At 48.3% G+C, this 13041-nt stretch overlaps 1 protein-coding gene across 1 annotated transcript in view; it reads left to right on the top strand.

Annotated features, from left to right (window-relative positions):
• The window catches only part of NECAB2 (N-terminal EF-hand calcium binding protein 2), a 71281-nt gene that overhangs the window by 40182 nt on the left and 18058 nt on the right, over nucleotides 1-13041 (top strand). The window lies entirely within an intron of this gene.

The following is a 13041-nucleotide window of genomic DNA, read 5'->3' as shown; positions in this document are numbered from 1 at the left end:
CTGAACTGAAAGGGAGATTCCAGAATAACCCAGCAGCACTAATGAGCTGCTTCCATTCTTCTAGGCTGCCTGGGAAGTGTCTCTGGGGCATTAATGGTGAGGGGTGCTGGGCATGGGCTGCAAACACCCAGCCAGGTTTTATAGCAGCTATCTCCATGCAAGAGCTGTGCTGCGGCTCCCATCATCACCAAATCACTCATCTGGCAGCAGGAACGTGGAAAAGGTGTCCTGTGTTTCTCTTGGCGTTTTTTGGCAAAATTGTATTCATAAACAACAAAAAAGTAGCATTTTTCTCTCTGTTGCTCTCACTGTCTGCCCCCCTTCTCCCTTCCCAGCTACAGCTGGGGGCAAGAACAAAACATTTCTGAGTGGTTTTTCATCACTGGTTTTAGCTGTTATTTCAGGATGTTTCAGCAGTGCTCCTTGGGGAGCTGCCTGAAGATTACTGGAGAGATAATGATATGTTACAATTAATACCAAAGCTACTGGAACTGCACAAATAATGTGCCGCATATGGACACACATAACTAAATACATACTTTTTGCTTAGTGGTAGAAATGGGCTTTAGAAAACATTGGATTAATGGTTTCCTGGGAAATTCAATTAATGGTTACCTGGGAAATTCACTTATATTTGCAGTTGTCTACACACTTGCTTACTTTTTCTAACAAGATGTATCAATTTTAAAAGGAAAAAGTCTTTGCAGGTGTGAGATCAAACAAGTTTCAGGGTCACAAATGAAGAGATGAAATCCTTTAAAGATATTTCTGTGATACTGGACAAAGCTTTGTCTGGCTCACAGCTCCCATGTCCTGCCAGGTGCCCGAGCTGGCACCAACTCCCCCTCTGCATCCCCTTGGATGGAGGAAGCACCTCTGAGCTCTTGGGGAAGCACTGGGATGTCAGACTCGTTTGTCATGGCTGTTGACCAAACGAGTGCAGCCCTTGCAGGGGATTTTAACAATTCCTTTTCTGCCTCATTCATTTTTCATAGCTGGAGAGGACAATCCTTTGGGGAGGGATCTGCTCACTGGAGCAGGACTGCTCAGATGAGCTGTACAGGTCCATTCACAAGGAGACAAGGACATGGCATCAGCATTCTGCTGCTCTGTCATTTGTTATCTCTTTGCTAGGCTTACAGCTACTCTTTTAATGGCTTTGTTCTCCCCCTCTCCCCAGCCTAAATGAGCTCTTCTCTCCAGTGGCAAACACTAGAAGAGGCTGGAGTGTGCATGCAGGATAATTAACAGCAGCTTCTCAGAAGCCTTTGCAGCTCCCCCAGGCTGTCCCTGCTGCCAGAGGATTGTGACAAATGGAGAACTGAGCTGTGCAGCCTGTCCCGCCCCTGGCAGTGCCACCTCCCATCCCTGGGGCTCTGACTGGGGCAGGCTGTGCTCCAGAGGTGTTTGCAGGGCACGGAGGGGAGAACTGATGCTGAGCTGCATCCTTCTGAGGATCCTGCTGTGACCCCTCAGCTGCCCGGGGAGCACAGGGAGCTGTGCTATAAATCGCAGTAATTTGGGGTCACGGGAAGCTGTGTTCTAAATCAGTAATTTGGGGTCACAGGGAGCTGTGTTATAGATCAGTAATTTGGGGTCACTTCAGGGTGCAGCGATTTTACCCATGTGAGTGCTGCATTTTTTGCCACCCATCCAAAAGATCCAGGGGGAAGCAGTGATTGTGCTGGAGGGCACTGGCACCAAAGCAGCAGCTGTAAAACTCACCAACACAGTACAGGGTGTGGTCAGGGTAGGTAGCAGCCTGCCCAGAGCTGGGGGACAGGTGCAGGGCCCCCCAGAATCAGGTAATGATCCTGATGAGCTCCTCTGCCTGCACCAATCAGTCCCACAGTGGAGCCGAGTGTGTCAGGCCCAGGAGCACTGTGCCAACACAGCTGTGCTGCCTCCAGCTCTGCAAGCCAGCTCCAGCACTGGGAGGGACCCACAGTGCAGGGAGGGAGCTTTGGACTGCCCCTGCTTTCACTGGCATCACCAGCTGTGGGGGCAGAAGCTCCCAAAATGAGTCTTACACCTTCCACAGAGTGATTCTGGCTCTCTGAGTGCATCAGTGCCCAGAGGTGAGATGAGTTTCTCAACACCCCCCTTCCAGCACAGCCCTGCTCCAGACCTGCACACCTTCAGTCCCTCCTGCACAGCCGCCTGCTGTCCTGCTGCTCCAGCCCTTATTTCCCTCTGGTGGACAAGGTCTGTTGTTCCTGCTCTGTTTGGCTGCCACTGTCCCTCCAGGCACTATGGGAGGTGCTTTGCCCTCCCACCACCCACCCAACCCAGGTGTGGTGTCCTTTTTCTGTGAGATCTCCTTCTGAGAAAATCCATTTTTTGGATTGTGCAGGGAGACTTCAGGAGCACTGCTCTGCTCTGTGCTTTTGTCTGGGTTTCTGCAGTCCAGTGCTCTCAAATTTGAGCAGAAAGTACTTCCACTTGGGCAAGAACAATGATCATTGTGATTATTTTTTTCCTGGCTTTTTTTTTTTTTTCTCCCCCTCCCTAATCTTGGCTATTTGCATTGCAAACCTGATTCAGTGGAATGCTGTGTTAGTCTGAAGCCTGCACTACAGAGATGCCTGTGCCCATTGAAACCAGCTTCATTTCTGAATATGGAATGTTCTCAATTAACTCCCTGGGAAATAAACTATGGCTGGTTTAATCAGCCAAGATTTTGATTAACTGATTCAAGAGATAGTTCTTGTCTCTTCTGAAAGGGACAAAATGATTGCACAAAAATTACATGTCTTGCTCTAATTTCTGGCTCTCAAGAGCATGGGCACTTGGTGGATTTTGTTTATGTGAAAGATGTTTTTGAGTTCTAGCTTATTCTTCTCTAAACATGTCATTTAAACTATACAGTGCTCTATTTCTCATGTAAGTGAAGAAATGCTTGGTGCCAAGGCTGGTGCTCAGCATCTGTGTGCTGATGGAGACACAGAACATCTCAGGCTCACCAAAGAAAAGGGGCTTTAAAAACAAATCACCCAGTGGGAAGGTCACTGCAAGAAGCACGAAGCTGAAAAACTGCACGGAATCTTGTTAGAGCTGACATTTGAGGCCATTTTTTCTATTTCTAATCCAATTTCCCAGGTGTTTTCCCTGCCAGTCCCTGGGGAGAGGCTGTCTTGTGCTGAGGCAGATTGGCTCTGGGAGGAGCAGGCTGGTGCTTGCTGCAGAGTGAGAGGGCTGGCAGGGTTTATCTGTGCAAATGGAGTGAGGAACTGTCACACCAGGGACCTTTCTAGCTGGGAAAGGAGCTCAGCACCTTATTTTGTGGATTGTGCATCTGCATCAATGGTTTTCCATTCTAGGGAATGGAAAGACACTGAGGTCTTGCATTAAAACCATAAAAGTGACCAAGATGTTAATTCTAACCAGCCACTTGTGTTTGAGTCATGTCTGGGGCATTCAAGGAGATTGTAGATTTTGCTTGCAGCTCCAATTGTGCAAATTTATTGGGGTTTTTCTGGGTAAATGTGCTTAGGGCACCAGCATCCAGCAGCAGGCGTGTCCAGCTGCTCTTTGGAGGGCTGAGCAAGCTGTCTGTGGGGACTGGATGTGGGAGGAGGTTTTTTAGATAATTTTTCAATGGCAGAAGAAAAGCATTCATGAGAAACAAAGACATTGGGAAAAATACAGCAAGAGGGTCCAGGGATTTCTTGCTTTACTATTCTTTTACTTGTTCCCTGCCAGTTGTGTGTTACATATCCAAACCTGCACATTTGCTGCTCTAATTTCTTCTTCTCCTCCATACAACTTTGGTAATAAACAAGATACCTACAAAATCTAGAAGGAGAAGAAGGCTGATTTAATTTTACCTCATGCTGTCAATATCTTGTTATTTCCTTCTGGCAATTAGCAACCCATTCAGCTGAGTTCTGAACAATCCCTCTCTCCTTTGCAGTCCAATATTACAGAGATTACAAGTAGAAATTGGATTAGCCCAGGCTTTCTTATCAAGTGGAAATAGGCAAAATGTTAAATATTCAGTCATCAAAAAAAGGCCATTTCTGACTGTTTTGTAGCATTGATAGTTTGTGCATAAAAAGAGAGATCCTCTCCTCTTTCCAAAAAGAGTATTCATTTGTTTTAGTGGTCTGCTTTCAAAACTGAGCTGAAAGAAATAATGAGAGCTTAAAAACACGGATATATGACTTCTTTTGCTGTAAGGGAGAGGGCCAACAAGTGGAGGGCAGCGTGTGTAACAGCAGCTGGGGTGTAGCTGTGCTGCAAGCCGGAGGTGTTTGTGCCATTACCGTGTCCCCGAGATGTCGCAGCACTCTTGGCTTGGCTGCCGGGTTGGGCAGGACGGGTCACAGGGGGCGAGGGGGTCACTCGGGCCGCTGGAAATGGCACTTGGGGGTCACTCAGGGGCTCGGAACCTCTCCGAAACCGGCAGCGATTTCCAGTCCGTGCTGTGATCCCTCTCAGCCTTTCCGCCGCTGTAACCGGCTCACCCCGCGCTCTCTGCCCATCTCTGCTGTCCCTGCTCGGGGGGGTGACACAGCCCAGTGTCCCCAGGGCCCTGCGGTGGCACTCGGGGGTGGCCCGAGCCCCCAGCCCGGCCCGGCAGCCCCGCAAAGGGCCCGGAGGAGCCGCAAAGGGCCCGGCCGCGGATGGGCAGGATCGGCGCGGCGGATCGCACCGGGGAGCGCTCCTGGGGATCACTATCGGGGATCGCTCCTGGTGATCGCTGCCGGGGATCACTATCGGGGATCGCTCCTGTCGATCACTATCGGGGATCGCTATCGGGGATCGCTCCCGGTGATCCCTCCTGGTGATCGCTATCGGGGATCGCTGCCGGGGATCGCTGCGGCGGATCGCACCGGGGAGCGCTCCTGGAGATCACTATCGGGGATCGCTCCTGGTGATCGCAGCCGGGGATCGCTGCCGGTGGTCCCTCCTGGTGATCACTATCGGGGATCGCTATCGGGGATCGCTGCCGGGGATCCCTCCTGGGGATCGCTATTGGGGATCGCTCCTGGGGATCGCTCGAGGTGACCGCTCCCCGGGATTCCTCCCTGAGATCGCTCCCTGTGATCCATCCCGGTGACCGCTCCCTGGGATCTCTCCCGGTGACCGCTCTCTGAGATCGCTCCCGGTGATCGCTCTCTGAGATCGCTCCCGGTGCGCGGGGCCGCCGCCGCCCCGCCTGCACTCTGACCGAGCTCGGACACGCTTGTTCTGTCCTTTGGCCGGCCAGGTGGAAAAGGCGCTCCCCGGGTGCCGGAGCAGGGGATGGGAGCCCTTCCGGACAAATTTGTGTTTCTGTGGGTTTTAAAGCACTTTCCTGAGCGCGCCGCTCAGAAACATTGCACCACACAGAAACCCCGCGTCACGATTTTGTGAATGAGCATCACAGGCTGAAACCGTTCTTTTCCTTCCTGTTACTTATTTTATATTTTTCTGCAGATAGGGAATCCATTTCGCACAAACTCTAAATAGTCACAGCCGCTATCCCTGTGACAGAGTTTACATTCACAGCAGTCCAAGCGCACCGCGAACAGCTGGCATCTAAAAACTCTGTCTGAGGCTGACAGCAAAATGGATGTGCCGCTAAGTGCTGTATTTACTGCTCCTGAAAGGCCTTGGGGAGACGAAGAGCGGGGTTTACAAGCAGGCTGTGCTGCTGAAAACACTGCATGGGACCAAAATGTCAGAATTAAATAATCAGCTATCTCAATGCAACATGATGATAATTTCACAGAAAATCGTGCTGTGTTTCCAAAGTGGGGACCCTGAGAGCAAAGAAGTTGCCTGTGCTGCCTCTGTGCTGCCCATGAGGTGTCCAGCCCATCCCTCCAAGGAATTCAGTCCCAGTTTTGCCTGGCCCTGCCGGGTGATGAATAGAATCAACACAGTAATCATCAATTTAATACATTTGGAAGTGCCATCCCTCCTAGCAGCTAGGTTACTTGTAGGCTGTAATTAAACCTGCCTTCTCTTTCCTTTGATGCACTTGTGAGTGATATTTTTCAAGAAAAAGTCATCCATTAAAAATTTAAAAAAAGGAGGGTTTTGATGTAATTTATTAGGAATTTGGCACAGGCAGAGACTTGAAAATGTTTCATACTGTACTAAATGTCTGTTTTACTTAAGGTGGTGACTATGCTTAGAAACTGTTGGATTAAGCTTAGTAAATCTACGTGCTGCATTGATATATTTTTCAGGATATTAACTGTGCTGTTAGCAGGAGAATTTTTTGTGTTATCATCTTGCTCAGAGTTTCTGTGAGCTTTTCAAGAGATTCTTCTTTTGTGAGTGAGTGGTTAGAGGTTCTGGCCATCTGTGACAATAAACCATGAAATGGTTTTACAAGGTACAAAGAATGATCCAAGAGGACGTTGCCAAGGCTGGAGAGGGGCTGGGAACACAAGCTCTATGAGGAACGTTTGAAGGAGCTGGGGTTGTTTAGCCTGGAGAAGAGGAGGCTCAGAGGTGCCCTTAGTGCTCTCTACAACTCCCTGAAGGGGGGCTGCAGACAGGTGGGGTTGGTCTCTGGCAGAACCAGAGGACACAGTCTCAAGCTACATCAGGAAAGGGGTAGGTTGGATATTAGGAAAAGATTTTTCACCCAAAGAATATAAAGTACTGGAATGCTCTCCCCAGGGAGGTGGTAGAACCAACATCTCGGGATGTGTTTGAAAAAAGACTGGCCATGGCACTGGTGCTATGGTCTAGGTGAGGTGTTTGGGCATAGGCTGGACTCCATGACCTTAGAGGTCTCTTCCAACCTCATTTTTCTGGGATTCTGGGATTTTGTGCCTTAATCACCCAAAATTGTCTTCCTTGTGCAGAAACAGCTCCACCAATCTTTGTTCTCAACACACAGATCCTGGCTGGGCCCAGCTGGGTGTGGAAGGGGGAAAGCCCTCCCTTGCCCACAGCCGAGCTGCAGAGGGCTGTGGTGGCCCAGCCATGGGTAGGGAGGGGCAGGGCTTTTTTGTGTGTGCGTGAGTGTGAGTAGTGTGCAAGGGTGTGATTGAGTGTGAGTAGTGTGCAAGGGTGTGAGTGTGAGTAGTGTGCAAGGGTGTGATTGAGTGTGAGTAGTGTGCAAGAGCGTGCATGAATGTGAGTGGGTGTGCAAGAGTGTAAGTGAGTGTGATTGTGAGTAGTGCGCAAGAGTGTGAGCAGGTGTGCAAGAGTGTGAGCGAGTGTGAGTAGTGTGCAAGGGTGTGAGTGTGCAGCTTCACAGAGTCTCGTTGTGCAGGCAGGGAGCAGCCTTGAACGGGATGAATAAAGAAATGTGCTTTATCCTGAGCCTACCAGATTTACTGTGCTTGTTTGCAGAGAAGGTCAGCTCAGTTTACCTTGAAAAATCAGTGTTTTCCAGATTAGTGGCTTTTAATGAGGGCTCTGCTGCCCTGGAGCTCCAGAGGGAAGCACACAGAGCAGAGCTCGCAGCTCTGGGCACCAGCATTGCCAGTGAACGTGGGTGTGTGCTTTGGAAACTGGATCTGGGCAGCAGCTCAGCTAATGAGAACTCAGATGGCTTAAAAAGGCAAGGGGCTGCAGAGAAAACCATGTGAAAATATTACTATTAAAGAATATGAAATACTGAAACATGGCTGTGCAGGGGCCTGGATGCAGGTGTGCAGTGCAGCCCCAGGGCTGCTCACCTTCCATCCTGCTGAGCAGAGCCACAGCTGGCACAGGGTGTGAAAGAGGCAAAACTGCCCCATCTTGGTCATCATCTGCCTAAATGCCAAGGAAAGGAGTGCAAGGAGCAGGAAGAAGCCAAACCCCAGGTTAGGTGAGCAGAGCATCCTTGGGGGGCACTGGATTTCAGCCCAGCTGGTGAGTGAAAATCCTGTTGATAGCAAGTGGGAGGAGAGAGACCATCTCTCAAAGTACACAGAATGTGTTATAAACCCCAACCCTGCACCACAGGTGATGAGACTGTAATACAAAATTAATACGGGAAAACTTAATACAAAATCCTCCTTTTGTTTCTTTCTATTTCTGGGCAATTCTTTGCCCCTGTTTTTTTCCCTCTATGTTACCAGGGCTTTGGAGATAATCATGTTTTGTTGCTGGGCTTTCAGAGGCCCTTACTGTGCTCTCCAGGTGCTCAGTGATGGAGCACATGCCAAGGGAAGGATAAAGTTATTAGTTTTGCTTGGGAGAAGGCAGCATTTTCCTCCCCTTCAGGAGCCCCATGGAGCTGCTCTCCACGGGTTTTTTAATGTAAATCATCGTGCTGCAGTGCTGGATGTGCCCCTGTTAGGTGCTGATCCACGTGCACTCTGCAAAACCTTTCCTCTTTCATATAATTCGGACTTTGGGAGGAACCTCTGTCTGGGGGGATGATGAACCCTGTGCCAGCTCATTCCTCATGGCTCTCCATAGTGGCACTCCCTGCCCCTCTGGGAAAAGCAAATTCCTGCTGGATTATTTCAGGCTCAGTGTCTTTATTGTTGCACTGGATAGGGAGCAGAGCAATTGTGCCTGCACCAGTATGTGGTGCACCACCTTAGAATTATTCCTGTGAAGCACACCACAGATTTATGTCATGCAAGAAACATCTGGCAGCAGATGAAGACCATCCCTAAAGTAAAGCCAGGTGGGCACAGAACCCTGATTGCCAGCTTGCCACAGCTAAAGAAATGAAGCCCAAACCTGATTTACGTTCTGAATCCTTCTCTGCCTGTGTCATTTGAAGCTGCAGGTGGCTGGATGTCCCTCTGGTTCTGGACAGATTTGGCATATGGTTTCTGCTGTTCCTTTGCATGTGGCACACCACATTTTGGAAGTCCTTTTATAAATAATACCATAAGAGTGGTTTGGGTTTTTTTCTTCAGCAATCATGTGGGTATAAGGAAGGTATTTGGATAGGTCTTGGGAAGGATTTACCAGGATTCACCAGAAGATAAAATGATGGGCTTGGAAAGTTATTTAATTCTTTAGAATTATTCAGCTCCTGACTGGCATCCAGTATCTGGTATTTCTCTTGCTCTGCCTGGAATAATTTCTCTCACTCTGGGGTTTGTGTTAAACATGTTTCATTGAGCTCAGAAAGTAATGATCAGAAGTGACCATCTGTGACCCCTTAGTAGGCATCTGGATGCATATTTGCCACTTCTGAGGTGTTGAGATAACACAGAGCTGCTGCTGATGGGGCTGGAAGCCTTATCATCAGATATAATAACACATTCCAGCTGCACTTGTTGTTTTTTAGTCTTTCCTAAATGAAAATGAGTTCTGCAGGTGGTTAATGCTAGAGGATAATTTGTTTCCGTGCTCGTTTGAAGCCTTGTAGCAAACCCAAAGCTGTGAATAAAAGATGGAAATAAAAGTAGAACGTGATTTCAGGAAAAAAGCCCTTCCATTTTCTGTGCTGGTGAAGTGACTAAGCTGTGTGGCTGCTGATGCAAACCTTTCATCTGCCCAAGGAAAAGGGTTATTATCTTCAGCTGAAGCTGATGGGACACTGAGCAGCACATCCAGGCAGATATTTGCATGAGAAACGTGAGGATGAGACTTTGATGTATTTGCAACTTCTGAATCCCCGTTATGTTTCTGATTGTACTGCCCTTTGGGAGTGCCTGGGACACCTTTCCTGTGGCTGAGCTGAAACCCAGGAAGGAAATTTCATGCTCCTCTCCTCCACATTATCTCTTTCATTCTGAGATAACTTTTCCTCTCCTCTCTTCAGCTGAAGTCTGGAAAAATATATTAAGGAGAGCAAGTCAGAGGCCATCAGCCTTGCCTGAGGGAGGCGGGGAGATGCTGGGAAGGAGAGAGGCTGGATTGCAGAGCTCTGGCTGGGTTTGCTGCAAGGAACCTCTGCAGGTCACAGCACTGGACCAGGGCATCCCTGACTCTGCCATGGGGTGTTCTCTGGGCGCTCCCTCCTGTGCTGTGCTCCCCTGGGCTGCCTTATTAACACCTAATGCAAATCATCATCGCAGGGAATCTCCAGAAATAGTATTTTTTCCTGGTGGAAAACATTGATTTGCTTTAAGAAAATGTTAGGCTGATCTGGACCAATGATCTGGAGGTTCTGAGCCAAGAGCAGGAGGCTGCATGGTTCCATCACACACACAGAGGTCTGGCTGCTGGGATGCTCAGCCTGGTGCCACAGTCCCTGGGCTCTTGGACACCCTGATGCAACAGCTCCTCTGTCTGATGGTGCCTTCTTCCTGGGATGAAGTCCCAAGGATGGCAGCATGTTCCAAGCAAGGCATTCACAGAAATAAAGAAGCCTATGAACTGATGGAGAAGCAGCAGGGTCAGTGCAGGACAGCTCTGATAAAAGCCCTGTCCATGGACAATCCCCACTCAGGGACATGGCAAGAGATGTGACTTCCCAGGGAGCCTCATTAGCTCAGGTGCTCATCAAAACACAATGTAATGCTGGGTGGGGCTTTGTGGGGAGAAATGTTTTTCTTTCTGGAGCATGCAGGAGGCACAGCCATTTCTCTGGGCAGCCTCTTGCTGCACAAGTCATGCATCAGTAATTACTGGACAAGTTAATTAAGCCCACTGAGGGGATGCTCTCACAACATGGTCGTTGCTCTTTAAACTCCTCCTTTGCTCTTTAAACTCCCACACACGCTGGAGGAGCATCACACTTAGAGGTCTTTTCCTTTTCTTGGAAATAGTTTGATGTGAACCAGGAAAGAAAACAATTTCCCTATTGCCAATTGTTTATCTGGCCAAATGATCCCAGGGTCTTTAAAAAGGGGGGAATGGTGGTAATAAATTGTCCTTTTTTGTGGCCACAGCAGTTCATGGCTTGGGCTCTGCCTTTCCAGAAGCTGATCTGGGTTGAAGTCTGAGCTCTTGTGTTTGTCTCCTACTCCTGTTGGAGCAATCATGTGCCAAATGCAGATGGAGGATCTCCAAAGTGCATCTTTGCCTTGGAAAGTCACCTCACAGGGTGCACACCCCAGCAAGGCTGGGGATGCAGGTTTGTGCTGCTCCATGCTGCAGCCTCATTGGCTGGAAAACAGAGAAAAGGCCTGGATTTTCAAAAATACTTGGATTTTCTTCTTTTTTTTTTTCTCTTTTGGAAGAAAGACTTTTGTTTTGGAACAAGATCAGATATATGTGGGCCCTACTATGCAGAAAAAAATGTATGACACAGAAATCTTTAATTATTCCTTCATTTCTACTTAAACTTCATTATACTCTGCTTAGTTAGTTGGGTTATGGCTTCAATAAGCTCTTGAATTAGTCATATTAATGTAATAAAAATTGAAAGCTAATTCACAGCCAAGTGTTCTGGTACTTGAAAGTCTTTTTAAATTATTTTCCTGAAAACACGAGAACAACTTGTCACGATTTTTCTTTTCAGCTTATTGTTGTGTACAGGAGTGTTAAATATTTGGCATCTGAAAAAAAAAGTGGTAACTAATGCTCACGTAAATGTTTTTCTTCTGAAGGGATTTGTGATACCTGACTGCTCCAAAAATGTGCTCTGAAGGGAAGCTCTGGGATGGAAGGTTAGGAATGACAAGGGAACTCATCAGGAGCTGCCAGCTCCCATCTCACCAGCCCTGAACCCCAGATCCTCTGAATATTTGCAGAATAAAAATCCCTACTGGCATAACCCAGGTGGGGCTTATTTAGTACAGTATGAAACCACCAGATCAGTCTGTAAATTGTTTTGTGGCTGGGTTTTGCACACCCAGATGAGCCTATAAATTGTTTTGTGGTGGCTTTTGCTGTGCAGCTCCCAAGCTGGGCCAGAGCCCCCATGTAAGAGCAGTGGGAATGTGGCTCTGTGTCAGCAATGTTCCCAGCAGGCAGACTCCTGGGGATGAAAACAGCCTGCTCAAGTACCCATTGATTTCTCCTTACAGTTTTTCATCTGAACATTATCATATTTTTTTATTAAGTCAGCTTGTGACTTCAGTAATTTCTTTCATTAGCCTTATTCTGAAGGCAAGATGGCTTAAAATTAAAAGCAACTTCTCAGCTGCATTAACATTCAAGCACAATTAAGTTAAATCATACAATGGCAAGATGTGAGGAAATAAAAGACCAATTTTGGCAGCAGCAGATCAATTATTACAATGCAGAATCACATGGAATACAATAACAGATTTTTTTTTTTTCTCAGTAACATGCCCTATCTGCAAACCCACAACCACGTCAGTAGGTGTTTATAAACAATAACTGTCTTCTGGAAAATATTATTGAAACACTTTGTGGGTCGTGCTGCTGTCAAAAATACTTTTCATGTGTCTGCAAGCAACATTTGACTTCCCAGGCTGTGTGCTGGAGAGAGCTTTGGGGAACAATCAGCCAGGGTTGTGCCAGGGCTGGAAATGCATCTGCTGGGGCTCACCTGAGCTCCTCTGCGGCTGCACTGCTGCAGCTCCGTGTTGGGAATCACCTGCAGCCAAGTGCTGGGCCGTGCCAGAGCCCCTGGGGTCAGGAGCGGCTCTGGTGCTCAGGGCTCTGGATCTGTGGGCTCAGCGGATCTGCCCATGAGAACACCAGGGAAGCTGAGCCCACAGCTCGCCAGGGGGCTTTGTAGGATTCAGGGAAGTAATTCCAGGGTTTGAAGAAGATAAGTATCCAAGACATGAAGATAAATTAGTGCAGGAGCTCCTTTTGCAGAGAGGGGCAGCTGCAGCCTGTGCCACCAGCCCTGCAGGAGTGTCCTGCACCACGAGGGGCCGAGACAAGAGGTGACATCTTCTCACCATGGCAGGCAGCACTTCCCAAAGAGGCTGTGCTTCAGCACCACCACCTCCTTTTTCAGCAGGAAACAGGGATTGGCCCAGGCAGCACCTCCTGGGCTCCAGGAATTTGTGCTTGCCTTGATCTGGGTGTCAGGGCAGGGCTGAAGGAGGATGCTGGCAGGGAAAGCCCCGATCCACTTATGCAGGTTAGACAGAGCAGGGATGAGTTTAGGTAAAGAAATAACTTCCCAGGATATAAATGGATGGATAAGATATAATTCTATTAAGGGGTCGTTCCAGTCCTTGAATGGCACTAATGATTGTGTGGGAATAGGAGGCACAAAGAGATTAGCAGCAATCTTCATTTCCTAAGCAGCTTGTCTGTTGAGATGTTGTT

Source organism: Melozone crissalis, unplaced genomic scaffold (genome assembly GCF_028551555.1).
Source record: "Melozone crissalis strain CALT ecotype California unplaced genomic scaffold, PUWL_Pcris_2 ptg000007l_1, whole genome shotgun sequence".
Lineage (NCBI taxonomy): Eukaryota > Metazoa > Chordata > Aves > Passeriformes > Passerellidae > Melozone > Melozone crissalis.
Note: the sequence above shows the minus strand (reverse complement) of the source record. Positions and strands in the feature narration are given on the sequence as shown.